The sequence below is a fragment of the Salmo salar genome, chromosome ssa26, assembly GCF_905237065.1.
Source record: "Salmo salar chromosome ssa26, Ssal_v3.1, whole genome shotgun sequence".
Taxonomy (NCBI): domain Eukaryota; kingdom Metazoa; phylum Chordata; class Actinopteri; order Salmoniformes; family Salmonidae; genus Salmo; species Salmo salar.
This window is the reverse complement of record NC_059467.1, coordinates 46017451-46036327: the sequence shown is the minus strand read 5'-3', so window position 1 is coordinate 46036327 and position 18877 is coordinate 46017451.

The following is an 18877-nucleotide window of genomic DNA, read 5'->3' as shown; positions in this document are numbered from 1 at the left end:
TACAAGCCCTTAACCCACAATGCAGTTCAAGAAATAGAGTTAAGAAAATATTTACTAAATAAACTAAAGTACATTTTTTAAATAAAAAATAACAATAAAATGTTCGGGGGTACACGTTAGTCGAGCTAATTTGTACATGTAGGTAGGGGTAAAGTGACAATGCATAGATAAACAGCGAGTAGCAGCAGTGTAAAAACAAAGTCTGGGTGGCCATATGATTACAGTTTTTTTCAATTGTTTAAGCACAATTTTGAAAACAGGCCCGGTTTGTCAAAACACTACACACAATTAGCACAACCCTACACCAAAGTAGCACAACACTTCAGATCATTTGCAAAATGGAACACTGTCAAAACTATACACGACTTCATAAAAACAATATTTTGTTACCATACGAAACACACACATTTCATATGACTTCAATCTTTTTGAACCAGTTACACACTGCTGTTGCTAACCTAAAACACTTTTAGCAGGTCTAATTGTCAGTGATTAGAGTGCTGTAAATGAAGTACACAGAGAAAGTGCAACTATACAAACACTACACAAGACCAATGCTGCAGACTGAGGAAAATATCATTTATTTCTCTCCATATACCCACATCAGTCAACATGTCAACATGGAAAATCACAGCAAAACACGTCCCAGTTTTCATGCTACTACAGTAGTGTGCATAACACTGTTAGCTCAGCAAACAGACAAATGTAAAACACTGTATCCAGTACAGGTTACAATTACAGTAAATAACAACAACAACATTATCTGAAAAAAAAACTGACAATATTGTACAGAAAATACTACAGTAAACATACTATACATTATCTCTTCGCCTAGCTGGATCTGGCCAGAGAATTTCATCAACATCACAAGCAATATCCTCATTAGCAAGACAATGCGGGAAGAACCGTCTTGAATGTCGAATCCATCCTTGCACAGCTGCGGCGTGGTCTTGGTCACATGCGTCCTCCATGGCCTGAATGAAGGGTACCTGAGCCTGGGGCTGGAGATCGTAAACCTTCCACCGCCATGCAGAGAAAAACTCTTTGATAGGGTTTAGAAACGGAGAGTATGGTGGAAGGTATAGTACTGTCAACTTTGGATGGTGTTGAAACCAGTTCTGGACCAAAGCAGAGCGGTGGAATGACACATTGTCTCAGATGACAGTGTATTGCATCTGGTGCATTTCATTACCTGCTGTGACGATGTGGTGCAATCGGTCCAAAAATGCGAGAATGTGAGGTGTGTTGTAAGGGCCCATTTTGGCATGACGGAGGAGAACCCCATGCTGTGAAATGGCAGCGCAAAGGGTGATGTTACCCCCACGTTGCCCTGGGACATTGATTATAGCCCTGTGGCCAATGATATTTCTGCCTCTCCTTCTTGCTTTTGTGAGGTTGAACCCTGCCTCATCAATATATATGAATTCATGCAGGATTTCCTCAGCATCCATCTGCAAAACTCCCTGAAATACAAGATTGTGTAGTTCAGGATAGGTCTAGTATACAGTCAATGTAAAAAAGTCATGTGTGCAGTATGCAACATCACAGTGCTAAAGTGAACAATACAAACCTCCACATACTCATGCCGCAGCCGTTTGACCCTCTCTGAATTCCGCTCAAAAGGCACTCGATAAAGTTGTTTCATTTCAACCTGATGTCTTTTCAGGATGCGTGCCAGTGTTGACAGAGAGACCTGATGGACATTCTAGAACCAAAAAATTTGATCATATTACTCCAGTGTTAGCCTCCCTACACTGGCTTCCTGTTAAGGCAAGGGCTGATTTCAAGGTTTTACTGCTAACCTACAAAGCATTACATGGGCTTGCTCCTACCTATCTTTCCGATTTGGTCCTGCCGTACATACCTACACGTACGCTACGGTCACAAGACGCAGGCCTCCTAATTGTCCCTAGAATTTCTAAGCAAACGGCTGGAGGTAGGGCTTTCTCCTATAGAGCTCCATTTTTATGGAATGGTCTGCCTACCAATGTGAGAGACGCAGACTCAGTCTCAACCTTTAAGTCTTTACTGAAGACTTATCTCTTCAGTAGGTCCTATGATTAAGTATAGTCTGGCCCAGGAGTGTGAAGGTGAACGGAAAGGCTGGAGCAACGAACCGCCCTTGCTGTCTCTGCCTTGCCGGTTCCCCTCTTTCCACTGGGATTCTCTGCCTCTAACCCTTTTACAGGGGCTGAGTCACTGGCCTACCGGTGTTCTTCCATGCCGTCCATGGGAGGGGTGCGTCACTTGAGTGGGTTGAGTCACTGACGTGGTCTTCCTGTCTGGGTTGGCGCCCCCCCCTTGGGTTGTGCCATGGCGGAGATCGTTGTGGGCTATACTCGGCCTTGTCTTAGGACGGTAAGTTGGTGGTTGGAGACATCCCTCTAGTGGTGTGGGGCCTGTGCTTTGGCAAAGTGGGTGGGGTTATATCCTGCCTGTTTGGCCCTGTCCGGGGTATCATCGGATGGGGCCACAGTGTCTTCTGATCCCTCCTGTCTCAGCCTCCAGTATTTATGCTGCAGTAGTTTATGTGTCGGGGGGCTAGGGTCAGTCTGTTACATCTGGAGTATTTCTCTTGTCTTATCCGGTGTCCTGTGTGTATTTAAATATGCTCTCTCTAATTCTCTCTTTCTCTCTTTCTGTCTTTCTCTCGGAGGACCTGAGCCCTAGGACCATGCCTCAGGACTACCTGGTATGATGACTCCTTGCTGTCCCCAGTCCACCTGGCCGTGCTGCTGCTCCAGTTTCAACTGTTCTGCCTGCGGCTATGGAACCCTGACCTGTTCACCGGACGTGCTTGTTGCACCCTCGACAACTACTATGATTATTATTATTTGACCATGCTGGTCATTTATGAACATTTTAACATTTTAACATTTTGACCATGTTCTGTTATAATATCCACCCTGCACAGCCAGAAGAGGACTGGCCACCCCTCATAGCCTGGTTCCTCTCTAGGTTTCTTCCTAGGTTTTTGGCCTTTCTAGGGAGTTTTTCCTAGGGAGTTTTTCCTAGCCACCGTGCTTCTTTCACATGCTTTGCTTGCTGTTTGGGGTTTTAGGCTGGGTTTCTGTACAGCACTTTGAGAATATCAGCTGATGTACGAAGGGCTATATAAAAATAAATTTGATTTGATTTGATTTGATTATTGAAAATGGCATGGTCACCGATAATGTTGGCTTGTAGTTCTGAGCCTGATAGCATTATTGGCCAAAACCATGTTTATTATCTCTCTCTCTTGTTCTTGCGTGAATATGGGCCCCCTTCCTCCTTGTCGTTCCCGACCCTCAATCCTATGTAGAGAATAATACATGTAACTTACTGTACAATGTCACAGGAAGGGGTATCACAAGTGCTGATATGGTGCATACAATAAGCGGCTGATTACTGTAACTGTAGACAGATCTTCTTTTACCTGTGTTCCTGTCGAAAAGTCCTTATGACAGATGCCACTGTATATCTGCTAAGATTTGTCTGAACTCTCAGTCCAGCCTCCCTCAGCATCAATCCGTGGTTCACAACATGGTCCACTAGTGTTGCACGAATGCCATTTGATAAGTTTGGTCCTCTTCTTCTTTGTGCACGTTCTCCTCCTGCTTCAGGTCTTCCTTGACCTCTGGCTCGGCCTCTGCCTCTTCCTCTACCTCCTTCTCCTCCTCTGTGTACTCCTCCTCTCACCCTCACTCTTCTTCTGACTCCTTCCATTTTGGTTGAAGGCAGGTGAACTTACCTGCTGCATTTTTATAGTGCTTAATTGGTGTGTCTACAATTTAGCAATCATGTGTTTGTGCACCTGATGGCTGTGTTTAACAGATTGGCTCATAGGTGTGGTAATTTGACAGTCAGTGCTTTGGAATTGCAGGGAAGTGACATCATGATATACTTCTGTGTCTGATGTATACAAGTGTGTTTAGTGTTTTGCAAATCACTGTGTGTAATGTTTTGCAAATAGTGTGAAGCTGACAATGTGCTTACAGTTGTGCAAATCTAGCCTTGTGTTTTGCTCCTTGAGTGTAAGGTTTTGCTAATTGTGGGAAAAGTTCAATTTTAGTGTGTAAGCAATCGTAAAAAACTGTAATTGTTCAGCAGTCTTATAGCTTGGGGTTAGAAGCTGTTATGGAGCTTTTTGGACCTAGACTTGGCACTCCGGTACCACTTGCCGTGCGGTAGCAGAGAGAACAGTCTATGACTTGGGTGACTGGAGTCTTTGACAATTTTTGTGGCCTTCCTCTGACACCGCCTAGTATATACAGTAGGTCCTGGATGTCAGGGAGCTTGGCCCAAGTGATGTATTGGGTCGTATTCAATACCCTCTGTAGCGCTTTAAGGTCAGATGCCGAGCAATTGCCATACCAGGCGGTGATGCAACTGGTCAGGATGCTCTCGATGGTGCAGCTGTAGAACTTTTTGAGGTTCTGGAGACCTATGCCAAATCTTTTCAGTCTCCTGAGGGGGAAAAGGTGTTGTCGTACCCTCTTCACGACTGTCTTGGTGTGTTTGGACCATGATAGTTTGTTGGTGATGTGGACAGGGAGTACAGGAGGGGACTAAGCATGCACCCCTGATGGGCCCCGGTGTTGAGGATCAGCGTGGCAGATGTGTTGTTGCCCACCCTAATCACCTGGGGGAGGCCCGTCAGGAAGTCCAGGATCCAATTGCAGAGGGAGGTGTTTAGTCCCAGGGTGCTTTGCTTAGCTTTGTGGGCACTATGGTGTTGAACGGTGAGCTGTAGTCAATGAACAGCATTCTCACATAGGTGCTCCTTTTGTCTCCTGTTGTTTTCCTTTAACAAGTTGAGGGTAAGGTCATCTAAACCCTTAACCTGTTTACATTATGTGGAACACTGAGTGGATGAGCAAGCACCAACCTTTTGAAGATCTTAGAATTATTAAACAACTGGGTTTTATATTTTGACTACGTGGATATCTGTCACGCCCTGGCCATAGAGAGGGTTTTATTCTCTATTTTGGTTAGGCCAGGGTGTGACTAGTGTGGGCATTCTATGTCCTTTTTTCTATGCTTTGTATTTCTTTGGTTTGGCCTGGTATGGCTCTCAATCAGGGACAGCTGTACATCGTTGTCGCTGATTGGGAGCCATACTTAGGCAGCCTGTTTTCCTTTGGGGTTTTGTGGGTAGTTGTTTTCTGTCTTGTGTGTTCACCTGGCAGAACTGTTGGCTTTCGTTTTCTTGTTTTATTTAAAGTGTCATTAAAGTTAATATGAGCACTTACCCCGCTGCATCTTGGTCCCCTCTGTCAGATGATCGTTACAGAACTACCCACCACAACTGGATCAAGCAGCGTGCTCGGGAGGAGATGGACACCTGGACTCATCAGGAGTAGATTGGGAGGAGAGACTGGACTTGGGGCCAGGTGATCGACAGATATCGGAGCCTACCCGGGAAGGCTGAGAGGCAGCTCACGGGGAGATTGGCGGAGTCAGGCGATAGACCTGAGCCAACTTCCCGTGCTTACCGGAAGCAGCGTGGTACTGGTCAGGCACCGTGTTATGCTGTGAAGCGCACGGTGTCTCCAGTTCGTGCTCATAGCCCGGTGCGCTATAGGCCAGCCCCCCGCAAGAGCCATGCTAGAGTGGGCATCGAGCCAGGACGGGTTGTGCAGGCCGTGCGCTCCAGACCTCCAGTGCGTCTCCAGGACCCGGTCTATCCTGTGCCTGCTCCCAGAGCCAGGCCTCCTGCAAGTCTCCCCAGCCTGGTGAGTCCTGTGCCTGCGCCCAGAGCCAGGCCTACTGAAAGTCCCGCCAGTCCGGAGCCGCCAGAGCCGCCCGCCAGTCCGGAGCCGCCAGAGCCGCCCGCCAGTCCGGAGCCGCCAGAGCCGCCCGCCAGTCCGGCGCCGCCAGAGCCGCAGCCAGCTCTATATTATCTGTGTCGTCGTTCAGCCACGACTGGGTAAAACATAAGATATTACAGTTTTTAATGTCCCGTTGGTAGGCTAGTCTCGACTGTAGATCATCGAGTTTGTTTTCCAGTGATTGCACGTTGACCAATAGAACCGATGGTAGTGGCGATTTACTCACTCGCCTCTGAATCCTCACAAGGCGTTCCGACCTTCTCCCTCTGTATCTCTGCCTTTTCTTCATGCGAATGACAGGGATTTGTCCCTGGTCTCCGGAAAGTAGTATATCCTCTGCGTCGGACTCATTAAAGAAAAAATCTTCGTCCACTTACGGTAAACCTCCCAATGACAGATGAATGAGATGGAATAACTCTTATGACATAATATCTATTTCTCCATTTTCCTCATCTATGTGTAATTTCAAATGAGAATGTATCCATCCATAAAAAAATCAAGAATGAATCATGGGTCCAAAGAACAGAAAAGACTGCAATATTTTGAAGAGCATCCCAACTCCATCAGTACTTTGGAAAGCATCAGCTGTTCAGTTACTCTGATTGCCTTTTAATGTATAAAATGAAGAGGATGAAGATGGAAACGTAGGTCCTCCTGTGTAAACAAAATATTTGACATTGTGTTCCCATTTGAACTTTTCTGTGCTTTTAAATGGTTGAAAGTACAGTGATAGACATTTGGGTGACAACTAAATAAAAAATAAATCAGACATTGTTTTTCCACTGGAAAGTGTTTTTAGATGGTTGAAAGCATAGTCATAACACTGGAAATTCAACTAACTTTTGCCTGTCTTTTTGAGTAGGTGAATATAAGTTATAATCTCATTTATCAACGTCTCAACCAAATATTACCCCAGTTATCCACATTAAAATGAGGTTCTGTACCCCAGTGGGCTGTGACTTCCAGGAAGATTTTCAAACACCTAACTCCAACATTTATCAACGTTGTCACCATCATTGATTTGACAAAGTCATTTCTGAAGACTATTATTTATTTATTTCATGTGATTAGTGAATCACTTTAAGAAAAAAAAGGTCCCTCATTTGAAGGTAACGTGAACTGAACTCTCCTTTTAAAAACGGTAAAACTATTCTTTTTAAATATTTTAACATTGAACATCTAATTAGTCAAATCACAGTGTAAAACCAGGTGAGCTGCTTTTTGGCCATCTTCTGGTGGAAAACTGAGCAGGTCGAGCACAACACGTCAACCCTGTTACCCAACATGCCAACCCTGTTACCCAACACGTCAACCCTGTTACCCAACATGTCAACCCTGTTACCCAACACGTCAACCCTGTTACCCAACATGTCAACCCTGTTACCCAACATGTCAACCCTGTTATCCAACACGTCAACTCTGTTACCCAACACGTCGACCCTGTTACCCAACACAACCCTTCAAACCCTGTTTCCCAACACGTCGACCCTGTTACCCAACACGTGGACCCTGTTACCCAACACGTGGACCCTGTTACCCAACACGTCGACCCTGTTACCCAACACGTCGACCCTGTTACCCAACACGTCGATCCTGTTACCCAACACGTCGACCCTGTAACCCAACACGTCAACACTGTTACCCAACACGTGGACCCTGTTACCCAACACGTGGACCCTGTTACCCAACACGTGGACCCTGTTACCCAACACGTCGACCCTGTTACCCAACACGTCAACTCTGTTACCCAACACGTCGACCCTGTTACCCAACATGTTGACCCTGTCCCTGTTGCCCAACACGTGGACCCTGTTACCCAACACGTCAAACCCTGTTTCCCAACACATCACGTCAAACCCTGTTGCCCAACACGTGGACCCTGTTACCCAACACATCGACCCTGTAACCCAACACGTCAACCCTGTTTCCCAACACGTCAAACCCTGTTACCCAATACGTCAACTCTGTTACCCAACACGTGGACCCTGTTACCCAACACGTGGACCCTGTTACCCAACACGTTGACCCTGTTACCCAACACGTCAAACTATGTTACCCAACATGTCAAACCCTGTTACCCAACACGTCAACCCTGTTACCCAACACGTGGACCCTGTTACCCAACACATCGACCCTGTTTCCCAACACGTTGACCCTGTTACCCAACACGTCGTCTCTTGTTACCCAACACGTTGACCCTGTTACCCAACACGTCAACCCTGTTACCCAACACGTGGACCCTGTTACCGAACACGTCAACCCTGTTACCCAACACGTTGACCCTGTTACCAACACATCGTCTCTTGTTACCCATAACTAGACAGGCTAGAAATGTTTAACAATTATTGTCATATTTTTTGTGACGCTTGCATTCAATTTCCCCTCCCTGTTCCACACAACAAGCTTCCATTTCCCTTGTCAAAATGGGATTCATGGCTTATTTAAGATGAAATGTTCAACCCTGTTACAGTCAACCCTGTTACGGTCAACCCTGTTACTTTATTTGGCACTTAATAGGCACTTACTCTAGTCATTTTTTTATTCAACCTCTTGAGATGGGAAACGTTGTTTTTTATTCCGTTTAACATTATTTTTGACAGAATGTTAAAATGAGGGGAAATCAATAGTTCCACATCTCAAAGGGCACCTAATTGGTGGTACGCCCCGCCTCTCTTCTCCCAATGTATGTCTGTCTGTGGCGAGGGACTCAGGGCAGAGTGCACATTGATAGCCACACAACAAAAAGCCCCACGCCATCACCTTTTGTGAGAACATATTCCATTCTAAAAGACCCATTGTTCTGATTCAACACAGAAGGCATCAAGATAATGTGAGGTCATTCTGAGTTGGAAATACATGGCAAACCTTAAATAAACAATAATTGCCAACATTAAAACAAGAAGAAACTAAACAGTATAAAACACAGAGAATAACAGACGTTACCACTGCATCAGAATGGTTTACGAAGTGTAACATTGGTAAGAAGTGGAGTTCTCAGATCATTATGGGGAGGTCCACCGCTGACTGGAATAATAACAGTCATCAGGTCCACCGCTGACTGGAATAATAACAGTCACCAGGTCCACCACTGACTGGAATAATAACAGTCACCAGGTCCACCACTGACTGGAATAATAACAGTCATCAGGTCCACCGCTGACTGGAATAATAACAGTCACCAGGTCCACCGCTGACTGGAATAATAACAGTCACCAGGTCCACCACTGACTGGAATAATAACAGTCACCAGGTCTACCACTGACTGGAATAATAACAGTCATCAGGTCCACCGCTGACTGGAATAATAACAGTCATCAGGTCCACCACTGACTGGAATAATAACAGTCACCAGGTCCACCACTGACTGGAATAATAACAGTCATCAGGTCCACCACTGACTGGAATAATAACAGTCACCAGGTCCACCACAGACTGGAATAATAACAGTCATCAGGTCCACCGCTGACTGGAATAATAACAGTCATCAGGTCCACCACTGACTGGAATAATAACAGTCACCAGGTCCACCACTGACTGGAATAATAACAGGCATCAGGTCCACCGCTGACTGGAATAATAACAGTCATCAGGTCCACCACAGACTGGAATAATAACAGTCATCAGGTCCACCGCTGACTGGAATAATAACAGTCATCAGGTCCACCGCTGACTGGAATAATAACAGTCATCAGGTCCACCGCTGACTGGAATAATAACAGTCATCAGGTCCACCGCTGACTGGAATAATAACAGTCATCAGGTCCACCGCTGACTGGAATAATAACAGTCATCAGGTCCACCACTGACTGGAATAATAACAGTCACCAGGTCTACCACTGACTGGAATAATAACAGTCACCAGGTCCACCACTGACTGGAATAATAACAGTCACCAGGTCCACCGCTGACTGGAATAATAACAGTCATCAGGTCCACCACTGACTGGAATAATAACAGTCACCAGGTCCACCGCTGACTGGAATAATAACAGTCATCAGGTCCACCGCTGACTGGAATAATAACAGTCATCAGGTCCACCGCTGACTGGAATAATAACAGTCATCAGGTCCACCACTGACTGGAATAATAACAGTCACCAGGTCTACCACTGACTGGAATAATAACAGTCACCAGGTCCACCACAGACTGGAATAATAACAGTCATCAGGTCCACCGCTGACTGGAATAATAACAGTCATCAGGTCCACCACTGACTGGAATAATAACAGTCATCAGGTCCACCAGACGTCCCTGTAGATGCACACTCACGATACACACACACGCACACGCACACACATACAAAACCTATTCTGTGAAAGTATATTGTTTCATTTCCTCTCTGGCTAGTTGAATGTATTGACGTTGGTTTCCTGTCTGACTAGCTGAATGTATTGACGTTGGTTTCCTGTCTGACTAGCTGAATGTATTGACGTTGGTTTCCTGTCTGACTAGCTGAATGTATTGACGTTGGTTTCCTGTCTGACTAGCTGAATGTACTGACGTTGGTTTCCTGTCTGACTAGTTGAATGTACTGACGTTGGTTTCCTGTCTGACTAGCTGAATGTATTGACGTTGGTTTCCTGTCTGACTAGCTGAATGTATTGACGTTGGTTTCCTGTCTGACTAGCTGAATGTACTGACGTTGGTTTCCTGTCTGACTAGCTGAATGTATTGACGTTGGTTTCCTGTCTGACTAGTTGAATGTATTGACGTTGGTTTCCTGTCTGACTAGCTGAATGTATTGACGTTGGTTTCCTGTCTGACTAGCTGAATGTATTGACGTTGGTTTCCTGTCTGACTAGCTGAATGTACTGACGTTGGTTTCCTGTCTGACTAGCTGAATGTATTGACGTTGGTTTCCTGTCTGACTAGCTGAATGTATTGACGTTGGTTTCCTGTCTGACTAGCTGAATGTACTGACGTTGGTTTCCTGTCTGACTAGCTGAATGTATTGACGTTGGTTTCCTGTCTGACTAGCTGAATGTATTGACGTTGGTTTCCTGTCTGACTAGCTGAATGTATTGACGTTGGTTTCCTGTCTGACTAGCTGAATGTATTGACGTTGGTTTCCTGTCTGACTAGCTGAATGTACTGACGTTGGTTTCCTGTCTGACTAGCTGAATGTATTGACGTTGGTTTCCTGTCTGACTAGCTGAATGTATTGACGTTGGTTTCCTGTCTGACTAGCTGAATGTACTGACGTTGGTTTCCTGTCTGACTAGCTGAATGTATTGACGTTGGTTTGGTTTCGCTCACATCTGTGATGTTTGAGTTGTATGATGGTTTCAAAACAAACAAGGTGAAACATTACAGAATGGAGACCAAACACTGAATCAAAGGTCTTTGTCACACCTGTCTATTTCACTGGCTGAGGATACCATGGGCCCGTTCTAAGTGGCTCCCTATTCCCTATGGGCTCTGGTCAAAAGTAGTGCACTATATAGGGAATAGGGTGCCATTTGAGACACCGTCCATATGTATAACACTGCCACAAGCCCAGGCACCAGCTGCACTGTTCCCACCATTCCCATCCCCTGACATTTAAACACTGTGAAATACACACTCCCTCTCATTCATTTCTCTAGGGAGGTCATTGATGGGACAGAAACCAATCCATAGTGCAAATATACACAGCAAACAGGGTACAGATTATTATTTAAAGACAGGAAGACATATTTCAAAAGGTTATAGATTAAAGGTGCATTCTGTAAGTACAATTTCAGGTCAAAGTGAAAAAACAACAACTGTACATCGTCATAACACAAACTGCCTCTCTCAAGCCTACACCCATCAGGAAAATGATCATCGTCATTGAGAAAGTTTGAATATCAGTTTACTTCCTTTAACGAATTGTAATGGAATTGACCAACACTGCTTTGTTAACACATCCAGTATTCTGAACCTGTAGGATCTCAGCCAGCTGGTTGTTGACGTTGTCGAGGGCCAGTTTACAGAACTTGCTGGTAGTGTGGATGTCCACTGGATCAGCAAGTCCACCACCTCTCTGTCGCCGTGCTGCACAGCCCAGCGGAGAGCACTCATCTTCAGCATGTCTTTAGTATTCACATCAGCCCTGTGCTGGAACACAGAGGACAGAGATAGCGGGGGGGGGGGCAGTCAATCTATTGATCCATCAAATTGATCTCGATCAATCGAATCAAACTTGATCAATTGATCTCAATGAATCAATCAATTGGTCAAACGAAGGAGCAGAAGTCTTCTCACTCACTCATTCATTCATTTATCAATATGAACAATTAACAAAAAAAACATCAACATATAGCATTACTGTCCCAGACAGTTGGGACATTCATTATGCAGTAAAGAATGTCCCCTGTACAACAGGCCTGGTCATTGACGTCAGTGGATCCCATGCTACATGCTACAGCAGAGCAGAGAGATCAATGGGGCCATTGTCCTGTACTCCCTGTTCCCTACAGGGGCCCTACAGTCCCTGGGCATGTCCCAAATGGCACCCTATTCCCTACATAATGCACTGCTTTTGCCCAGGGCCCTATTAGAGATCAGTCATTCTACTATTCTACCCTATGGGCCCTGGTTAAAAAGTAGTGCACTATATAGGGAAAAGGGTGGCATTATGAACGCATCCCCTATGACAGTGGATGAGTGTGTAGTTAATAACGGCATTAGCTCAGTGGCCCTGTAACAGCAGTTAATAACGGCATTAGCTCGGTGGCCCTATGACAGTGGACGACTGTTGCTGATGGCAGGAGATCACAGGGGGATGGGGCTGTAATGGTAGAATGACTACTGATCTTATGTAATGGAGGTCTGAACAGAGACGGGAGTTTTAGACACACATCAAAGTCGTCCAGGTGAATCTGAATTGTAATATCTCACAGTCCTTTCTTCCATAACATCATCAATTCATTTTTGAGCGTCATGTTGTTTTATGAATGAATTAAACAAAGTAGTTATTTTGTGAATAATTTCTGTGACATTTTATTCATATGTAAAGTCAAATCAAATCAAATTTATTTTTATATAGCCCTTCGTACATCAGCTGATATCTCAAAGTGCTGTACAGAAACCCAGCCTAAAACCCCAAACAGCAAGCAAAGCATGTGAAAGAAGCACGGTGGCTAGTAAAAACTCCCTAGGAAAAACTCCCTAGAAAGGCCAAAAACCTAGGAAGAAACCTAGAGAGGAACCAGGCTATGAGGGGTGGCCAGTCCTCTTCTGGCTGTGCAGGGTGGATATTATAACAGAACATGGTCAAGATGTTAAAATGTTCATAAATGACCAGCATGGTCAAATAATAATAATCATAGTAGTTGTCGAGGGTGCAACAAGCACGTCCGGTGAACAGGTCAGGGTTCCATAGCCGCAGGCAGAACAGTTGAAACTGGAGCAGCAGCACGGCCAGGTGGACTGGGGACAGCAAGGAGTCATCATACCAGGTAGTCCTGAGGCATGGTCCTAGGGCTCAGGTCCTCCGAGAGAAAGACAGAAAGAGAGAAGAGAGAATTAGAGAGAGCATATTTAAATTCACACAGGACACCGGATAAGACAAGAGAAATACTCCAGATGTAACAGACTGACCCTAGCCCCCCGACACATAAACTACTGCAGCATAAATACTGGAGGCTGAGACAGGAGGGATCAGAAGACACTGTGGCCCCATCCGATGATACCCCGGACAGGGCCAAACAGGCAGGATATAACCCCACCCACTTTGCCAAAGCACAGCCCCCACACCACTAGAGGGATGTCTCCAACCACCAACTTACCGTCCTAAGACAAGGCCGAGTATAGCCCACAACGATCTCCGCCATGGCACAACCCAAGGGGGGGCGCCAACCCAGACAGGAAGACCACGTCAGTGACTCAACCCACTCAAGTGACGCACCCCTCCCATGGACGGCATGGAAGAACACCAGTAAGCCAGTGACTCAGCCCCTGTAAAAGGGTTAGAGGCAGAGAATCCCAGTGGAAAGAGGGGAACCGGCAAGGCAGAGACAGCAAGGGCGGTTCGTTGCTCCAGCCTTTCCGTTCACCTTCACACTCCTGGGCCAGACTATACTTAATCATAGGACCTACTGAAGAGATAAGTCTTCAGTAAAGACTTAAAGGTTGAGACTGAGTCTGCGTCTCTCACATTGGTAGGCAGACCATTCCATAAAAATGGAGCTCTATAGGAGAAAGCCCTACCTCCAGCCGTTTGCTTAGAAATTCTAGGGACAATTAGGAGGCCTGCGTCTTGTGACCGTAGCGTACGTGTAGGTATGTACGGCAGGACCAAATCGGAAAGATAGGTAGGAGCAAGCCCATGTAATGCTTTGTAGGTTAGCAGTAAAACCTTGAAATCAGCCCTTGCCTTAACAGGAAGCCAGTGTAGGGAGGCTAGCACTGGAGTAATATGATCAAATTTTGGGGTTCTAGTCAGGATTCTAGCAGCCGTATTTAGCACTAACTGAAGTTTGTTTAGTGCTTTATCCGGGTAGCCGGAAAGTAGAGCATTGCAGTAGTCCAGCCTAGAAGTAACAAAAGCATGGATTAATTTTTCTGCGTCATTTTTGGACAGAAAGTTTCTGATTTTTGCAATGTTACGTAGATGGAAAAAAGCTGTCCTTGAAACAGTCTTGATATGTTCTTCAAAAGAGAGATCAGGGTCCAGAGTAACAATAGTGGTCCTAAAACAGAACCTTGAGTGAAACATATATATTAATTAAGAGCATTATAAGCTACTAACTATGTTGTTACTCCTTAGGCACAAAAACTGGGGTACGCGCAATTCCGTCGGGGGTACGCCAAATAAAAATGTGATTCACATTTAAAAAATGTCACTTTTCAAACAGTCCCTTTTATATTTTCCAACGGGGCTATACATTTTGGTGAGGTATTTTTCTCGCCTGAGTAGACTTGTTTCACTGCCCAAAATAAAATGAAACCATCTAGTGTTCAGGGAAATAACAACACAATGTCAAACACAGGTAGCCTAGTCAAATAATTAACATACAATCACATTAACCATTACTGTCTCGCGGGAATTCCACTAACGGTCCATATGTAGCCAAACGTAGCTGCTGCTCATTCCGTTTGCTCGAAAATGGATAAATGGTTAAAAAAAGTAAGGCTTGCATCCATAGAGACACATACCAGCTCTACTGGTAATACTGCTACTCCCAGCAGTACTACACCTGCACCTGTCGACTACACAAGTTGTTCTGCTTCCACAAGCATATCCAATGCAAGCATCAGTAATTCTACATTTGTTGTTAGCCCAGCTAGAATGGACACTGACAGTTGTGAATCTGATGCAGCCGAAGAGCTACTGCCCCCTTACCCGGGAAAGCACTGAACAACAGACAGGGACTTTGGACCAGCGAAGAGGCGCAAATATGATGAACTACATTGATTTGGGGTTCACTTATATTGGGAGTAGTGCCTTTCCTCAGCCACAGTGTGTTACAATATATGTGCAAAAGTACTATCTCACAACTCAATGAAGCCTTCACTCTTGCGCAGACATTTAGAAACAAAACATGCCAATTTGAAAAATAAGCCCCAGGAGTTTTTTGAGCGAGAAGTAAAATTACTTTTGAGTAGTAAGACATGTATAAAAGCAACAGATACCATTAATAAGAAGGGTCTAGAAGCGTCTTATATGATGAGCTACCGAGTGGCTAGGACAGGCAAGCCCCATACTATTGTGGATTACTTAATTCTTCCTGCTGCCTAGGATATGGCTGGGACAATGCTGGGGGAAAAGGCCATAAAAACTATACAGACAATGCCTTCATCAAACAACACTGTTTCACGACGCAGCAGTGACATGGAGGGAGATGGTTTGAAACAATTACTGATTGCATACAAGCCAGTGAATTCTATGCATTACAGCTGGATGAATCAACAGATGTGGCGGGCCTGACACAACTCCTGGTATATGTCCGTTCCGTTTATATGGGGTCAATTAAGGAAAACATCCTCTTCTGCAAACCACTGGAAACCAGGACAACAGGAGAGGATATTTTTAAAGTACTGGACAGCTTTGTGACATCAAATGGACTTTGGTGGTCAAGATGTGTTGGTATCTGTACTGATAGCGCAAAAGCCATGACAGGGAGACATAGTGGAGTGGTAACGCACGTGCAAGCAGTTGCTCCCGACGCCACTTGAGTACACTGCATCATCCACCGAGAGGCTCTTGCTGCCAAGGAAATGCCTGACAGCTTGAAAGACGTTTTGGACACTACAGTGAAAATGGATAACTTTGTTAAAGCCCTGATCTCTCGTGTATTTTCTGCACTATGCAATGATATGGGCAACGACCATGTAACACTTTTAAAACATACAGAAGTGAGCTGGTTATCAAGGGGTAAAGTATTGACACTGTCATAAGCTTCGTCTTCTGATGAGGAGAAATCATCGGACCAATACGCAGCGTGGTAAGTGTCCATATTTATACCTTTATTTTTAAACGTGAACAATAAATAAAACAAGAAAACGAACGACAGTCCTGTAAGGTTAACCAGCTATACAAAGAAACAACCACCCACAAACACAAGAGAAAATAAACCCACTTAAATATGGCCTCCAATTAGAAGCAACGACAACCAGCTGCTTCTAATTGGAGGTCGTTCCCAAAACTAACATAGAAATAGACAAATTAGAAAACCCACATAGAAATAGAAAACATAAAACATAAACCAGAAACCCCAAAACACACAAAACAAACACACCCCTGCCACGTCCTGACCAACTACAATAACAAAAGGACCCCTTTACTGGTCAGGACGTGACAGACACGTTTTTTTTAATTGAGAGACGAGCTTAAAGTTTTCTTACTGACCATAATTTTCACTTGTCTGACAGCTTGCATGATGACGAGTTTCTCACACGACTGGCCAATCTGGGTGATGTTTTTTCCAGCATGAATGACCTGAATCTAGGATTACAGGGACTCTCCGCAACTATATTCAATGTGCGAGACAACGCACAGGTCTTTCCATCATTGTATGATGTATCCTGCTTTGGCAAATCGCGCTGTTAAGACACTGATGCCCTTTGCAACCACGTACCTATGTGAGAGTGGATTCTCGGCTCTCACTAGCATGAAAACTAAATACAGGCACAGACTGTGTGTGGGAAATGATTTAAGACTGTGTAACGCCCTGGCCATAGAGAGGGGTTTTTGTCCTTTATTTTGGTTAGGCCAGGGTGTTACATTGGGTGGGCGTTCTATGTTCTTTTTCTATGTTTTTGTATTTCTTTGTTTTGGGCCGTGTGTGTGTGTGTGTGTGTGTGTGGCTCCCAATCAGGCAGAGCTGAAGTTCGTTGTTGTTGATTGGGAGTCACACATAAGTGCATGTTTTTCCGTTGGGGTTTTGTGGGTAATTGTTTCTGTCATTGTGTTTCACATGACAGGACTGTTTGGCTGTCAGTTTCTTATTTTGTAGTTGTATAGTGTTCCGTTTAATAATTAAATATGATGAACACTAACTCCGCTGCGTTTTGGTCCACTCTCTCGCACGATAGCCGTTACAGACTGAGACTTTCCAATACAACTCGAGTTATGTGCATCCTTTCAAGCACACCCTTCTCATTAACCTGTTGTGAGTTATTCACAATTTCGATGAACAAATAAGGTTTTTTATGTTAGATGGTTAAATAAAGAGCAAAATTATTGATTATTATTATTTGTGCCCTGGTCCTCTAAGAGCTCTTTGTCACTTCCCACGAGCCGGGTTGTGACAAACTCACACTCATTCTTATGTTTAATTAATGTATCGTATAGTGTGTGTGTGTGTGTTTGGCAGGCTTACAATGATGGCAAAAAACAACATTTGAGAGTGCTCTGACCCTGGTGCTAGAGGGGGTACGCAGCTAGGGGTTGAATGTTTGAAGGGGTACAGGACTATAAAAAGTTTGGGAACCACTGGTTTAGAGTAAGACTATTTTTGGGGGGGTGAAACTTGTGTAACTGTTTGCTGATTCTCTCGGTCAGGGCTCCCTTGAAAAAACCCATTGAAATCTAAATAGGACTCACCTGGTTAAATAGACAGTCAGCTATGTGGAGGGAGGCTGTACCTGGAGCTGGACCTCTACGATGCCTGTCCCTGCTGGAGCAGCCATGTGAAGGGAGGCTGTACCTGGAGCAGGACCTCTACGATGCCTGTCCCTGCTGGAGCAGCCATGTGGAGGGAGGCTGTACCTGGAGCAGGACCTCTACGATGCCTGTCCCTGCTGGAGCAGCCATGTGGAGGGAGGCTGTACCTGGAGCAGGACCTCTACGATGCCTGTCCCTGCTGGAGCAGCCATGTGGAGGGAGGCTGTACCTGGAGCTGGACCTCTACGATGCCTGTCCCTGCTGGAGCAGCCATGTGGAGAGAGGCTGTACCTGGAGCTGGACCTCTACGATGCCTGTCCCTGCTGGAGCAGCCATGTGGAGGGAGGCTGTACCTGGAGCTGGACCTCTACGATGCCTGTCCCTGCTGGAGCAGCCATGTGGAGGGAGGCTGTACCTGGAGCTGGACCTCTACGATGCCTGTCCCTGCTGGAGCAGCCATGTGGAGGGAGGCTGTACCTGGAGCTGGACCTCTACGATGCCTGTCCCTGCTGGAGCAGCCATGTGGGGGGTGGTGTGGTCCACCTTGGTCCGGGCATCATGGCTGACCCCTGGCCTCAGTAGAACCTCCGTGGGGGAGTACTGATCGTGCTGGGCAGACAGGTGGAGGGGGACGTCCCCAGCTACACTCACAGGTAGAGTAGAGAGATCTCAGTCAGTCAGACAATCGATCAATCAGTTAATCAACCAAATGTAAAAGTTTGTCCAGTAACTCGACCCGCCTGTCCATGTTATCTCAATAATAATTATTTAAATGGTCAAACTGATCCAAGATCAGCACTTCTAATCTGAGATGCTTTGCTGCTTACCTGAATGGTCCTGGTCCAATGTAGTGCACTGAATAGGGAATAGGGTGCCATTTGGGATGCTGGTATTATGAATAGGGGCCCTGGTGAGACTTGGCTGCTTCCACTAGCTTCCTTCACAGGTCTACTAGAGACATATAGTGGTGAGAGGAGAGCATTACAACACACAACAC